Source organism: Sorex fumeus, unplaced genomic scaffold (genome assembly GCF_029834395.1).
Source record: "Sorex fumeus unplaced genomic scaffold, SorFum_2.1 ptg000098l, whole genome shotgun sequence".
Lineage (NCBI taxonomy): Eukaryota > Metazoa > Chordata > Mammalia > Eulipotyphla > Soricidae > Sorex > Sorex fumeus.
In genome coordinates, this window is record NW_026606155.1 from 25,283,605 (window position 1) to 25,288,233 (window position 4,629).

Genomic DNA, 4,629 nt, shown 5'->3' on the forward strand with positions numbered 1-4,629 from the left:
GAGCCCATTTTTTGCAAGTAGCTGTCCAGTTTTGCCAGCACCATTTGTTAAAGAGGCTTTCCTTGCTTCACTTCACATTACATATTACATGCTAGTACATTTTAGGATTTATAGGAAATAAATAATAAAAATATAAATTCTGTGAGTGAAGAGAGTTAAGCAAAATTAAAGGGGAGAATCTGAATATGCCTCTAGAAGTATAAAAGTGCATTTTGTCTTAAGAAAGGGAACGGTTTTATGTTAGAAAATATGATACTGCTTATGTGTCTATATTAATAAGTAAGGATTGTTGAAAATCTTCTATGGATATAAAAAAACTCACTTGGTCAGATATGTAACACCCAATATAAATGAAATGTTAGTTTGATATTGTGAATGTATAAAATTCCCTAGAGTAGGAGTAAACAAACTTTATCTAGTAGAGGGCAAACATAAATGACATGAGTAAATGCCATACTCAAAGCCAAATACTGAGGAGTTTATCTAGTTTTAAAAACTAAACAAAACAAAACTCCATTAATGTTCTTGCAAGACTAGTTTCAAATCTATTAATTCCCTAAGCTGTTGCCTATCCTCGAAGTTCTGTGTTGTTCCTTCAAATTTGAATAATAATCTAGACGAAAAGAGCATTCTTGGTGAGTGTTCAGTTCACTGAGTTTTTGCACTATAAGCCTCTGTTCTCTTCTGGCTCGGAGAGTCTTGTTTGATCTGCTGTGAATCTTTTAATATCTTTCAAATAGTTTTAATTTTCTTATTTACATAGGTCAAAATCATACAGTAATCACAAATTGACTCTTACTGATTTATTTTCTGATCATTCTACTTACCATTTCTTAAAGTGTTGCTGGAATAAGCAGTGTAAAGTAAATTTATTATTTGCCTAAGGGGGCAGGCTGGGGTAGGCAAGGAAGCTGGGGAGGCAAAGTCACACTGGTGGTGTTGGAACACTAAATGCCTGAAACATCTGTATAATGAACACCTTTGGAAATAATGGCGTTTTTAATAAAAATTAATTTAAATTTTAACCTATGTAGCACTGCACTGTAGCATGTCCTTCCATTGTTCATCAATTTGCTTGAGCGGGTTCCAGTAACATCTCCATTGTGAGACTTGTTACTGTTTTTGGTATATCAAATATGCCACAGGGAGCTTGCCAGGCTCTGCCGTATGGGTGGGATACTTTTGGTAGCTTGACGGGCTCTCCAAGAGGGACAGAGGACTAGAACCTGGGTTGGCCGCATGCAAGGCAAACACCCTACCCATTGTGCTATTGCTCCAGCACAAATACGGAACGCTTCACAAATTTGTGTGTCATCCTTGCACAAGGGCCATGCTAATCTTCTCTGTATTGTTCCAATTTTAGTAAATGTGCTGCCAGGGCTGGAGTGATAGCATAGCAGGTAGGGCGTTTGCCTTGCACGCGGCAAACCCGGGTTTGATTCCTTTGCTCCTCTCGGAGAGCCCGGCAAGCTATCAATAGTATCCCGCCCACACGGCAGAGCCTTGAAAGCTCCCAGGGCATATTAAATATACCAAAAATAGTAACAAGTCTCACAATGGAGACGTTACTGGTACCCACACAAGCAAATCGATGAACAATGGGAGGACAGTGCTACAGTGAAAAGTTATTCACAGTAATTTATTACATTCAATGTTCCAACACCAATCCCACCACCATTACACCTCCCCACCACCATTATTTAGAAGTTTCCCACCACCCAAGCCTGCCCCAAAGCAGATACTCATTAATTTATTAATTTGCTCAGTACTCTGTTTCTATCTTTGGAGTCTGTCGTTTTGAGTACATTGTGTCTTAGAATTTTCCTATTTGAGTCTATTTTATCAGGACCCTCAACTCTGGAAAATTCTTTTTATTGTTTCTTCATAAAATTTGCCTGTTTCTCAGAATGTTGATAATTCTTGAGCTCATCCCCTAGTTCTTTGGTATGCTGTTGATTTCTTTTCAGAATATTTCCCACCTACTATTGTTTTCTAGCGGTTTTCTCTATCTCATCTTGGAGCTCCTTGATCCTTTCCTCAGTTGCTGTTAATATGCTGGTCAGAGCTTCTATCAAGGTTTATTTTTTCTTTTCAGTATCTTTCATACTCTTCATTTCTGTCATTTCTGCTTGGAGTTTTCTCATTTAAGCTCTCACACTTTCCCCCCTCATTTCAGCTCTCACACAACCTGTGCCTTTTTTCTTTGAACTCATTGAACATCCTCAAACTCAAGATGGTGTCACTAAAATTTTTGAAGAATTACTAAGCTGGTTGGTGCTGGATGCGGCTTCTGTGTTTTCATTCATTGAGTTTGGTGGATTCCTATGTATCTTCCCCATGGGGTCTAACTGTGCTCCTGTTGTGGTGAAGGCGAATATTTATAGTCGTCTTCCTGGGATTCTCTGAAGAATTAATTAGGCTGGAAATTGCCCTTTTCCTTCCCTGCCTATCTTCACCCAGTGATAGAGAGTATAACAGTGTCACTGTCACTGTCCTCCCGTTGTTCATCGATTTGCTCTAGCGGGCCCAGTAACATTGTGAGACTTGTTACTGTGTTTGGCATATCAAATACGTCACGAGTAGCTTGCCAGGCTTTTGCCTTGCGGGCGAGATGCTCTCGGTAGCTTGCCAGGCTCTCCAAGAGGGGCGGAGGAATTGAACTTGGGTCGGCCATGTTGGCTGCTTGCAAGGCAAACGCCCTACCCACCTTGCTATGCAGTGTGAAATTTTATTAACTGTCTAGATCTGTGGAGCTGGGCTCATTGAAATGGCAGAGGCCAGGTGTGGAGGCTACCAGACCTTGCTAGGAATGAGGAGAATATGCCTGCTCCCATTCTGAAAAGACATTGGTATTGTCAGCTGGAAAATTAATCTACTTGAAGAGATGGTACAGCCAAGAGAGGTTCAGAGGGCTGTGGAACCGGGCCAACTGAAATGGTGGAGGACAGGCATGGAGACTCAAAATTAATTCTTCTCAAGGAATAAGGTTTTGACTTTGTTCTTTTAATGTAATTATTTTAATGTCTTATTTTTGCCTCTATTCCTTAGAATTTTGTTCAATTTATCTATTTTTTCTCCTTTTTTTTGGGGGGGGTCACACCCAGCGGTGCTCAGGGGTTACTTTTCTGGCTCTGCACTAAGAAATTTAGTGCCTTAATCCTTGTATTATATTTCTGGCTACAGAGAGCTGTTTGCTTTTGTTTTTGTTGAGGAATCTGAATCACACCTGGTGGTGTTCAGGGCTCATTCCTGACGCTATGCTCAGAGATCACATCTGATAGTTCTCAGGGCACTAGATATTGTGTCAGGAACCAAACCTGGGTCAGCTGAGTCCAAGCCATAGCGGCTTGCTCTACGAAACCTCCAGCCCCAAGGGGTCCCTTTTCACCAGCTATTTTGTGTTTTCTGTGTAATCTCTTTTTTTTTCACTTTTTTAAAAAACAATTCATTAGTGAAACACCATGAGGTACATGACTTACAAAATTTTGTGCTTGGGTTTTGATTATACAATGATCAAATACCCATCCCTCCACCAGTGCTCATTTCCCACCACCATGGATCCCTAGTATCCCTCCCACCCCCGTTTCCCCCACACCACCCTGCCTCTGTGGCAGGGCATTCCCTTTTGTTTTCTCTCTCCTTTGGGGTGTTGTGGTCTGCAAAAGAGGAATTGAGTGGCAATCATGTTCAGTCCATAGTCTACTTTCAACATGCATATCCCCTCCTGGGAGGATCCTCCAAACACCCTTTATTTGGTGCTCCCTTCTCTATCTGAGCTGCCCTTTCCCCTAGAATGCCCAGCTGGCCTCTAAGCCGTGGAGTAATCCTCCTGGTACTGATCTCGGCTATTCTTGGGTACTAATCTCCTATTTTGTTACTTTATGTCCCTCAGATGAATGCAATCTTTTTATGCCTATCCTTCTCTTTCTGACTCATTTTGCTTAGCATGATACTTTCCATGTAGTACCACTTGTATGTAAATTTCATGACTTCATCTTTTTAACAGCTACATAGTACTCTATTGTGTAGATGTACCAAAGTTTCTTTAACCAGTCATCTGTTCTTGGGCACTCAGGTTTTATCCAGATTCTGGCTATTGTAAAGAGTGCTGCAATGAACAAACAAGTGCAGATGTCATTTCGACTATGTGTAATCTCTATTCTAACGGTAAAATGAGAGCTTATTGTTCTTCGTTTTGCACTTCCTCATTATTGTGATCGTTAGTTTTTTTTTAATGTTTCCATTAAACATTAAATTACTCCATTAAACATAAAGTGATAGCACAGCAGTAAGGCATTTGCCTTGCATGCAGCCGACCCAGGTTCGATTCCTCTGCCCCTCTCGGAGAGCCCGGCAAGCTACTGAGAGTATCTTGCCCACACAGCAAATCCTTGCAAACTCCCCATGACGTATTCAATATGCCAAAAACAGTAACAACGAGTCTCACAATAGAGATGTTACTGGGCCTGCACGAGCAAATCGATGAACAACGGGAGGACAGTGCTACAGTGCAATGTTTCCATGAACAAATTTGATGCCTATTTTTTAAAAAAAGTATTGTCTTTAATTTACGGTCACACCCTGCAATGCTCAGGACTTAATCCTGGCTTTGTGTTAAGAGATCACTCC

The 4,629-nt window shown here is 40.9% G+C and overlaps 1 pseudogene; it reads right to left on the minus strand.

Annotated features, from left to right (window-relative positions):
* Positions 1-1,280: 1,280 nt before the first annotated feature.
* Positions 1,281-1,381, minus strand: LOC130042171 (uncharacterized; annotated as a pseudogene).
* Positions 1,382-4,629: the final 3,248 nt, after the last annotated feature.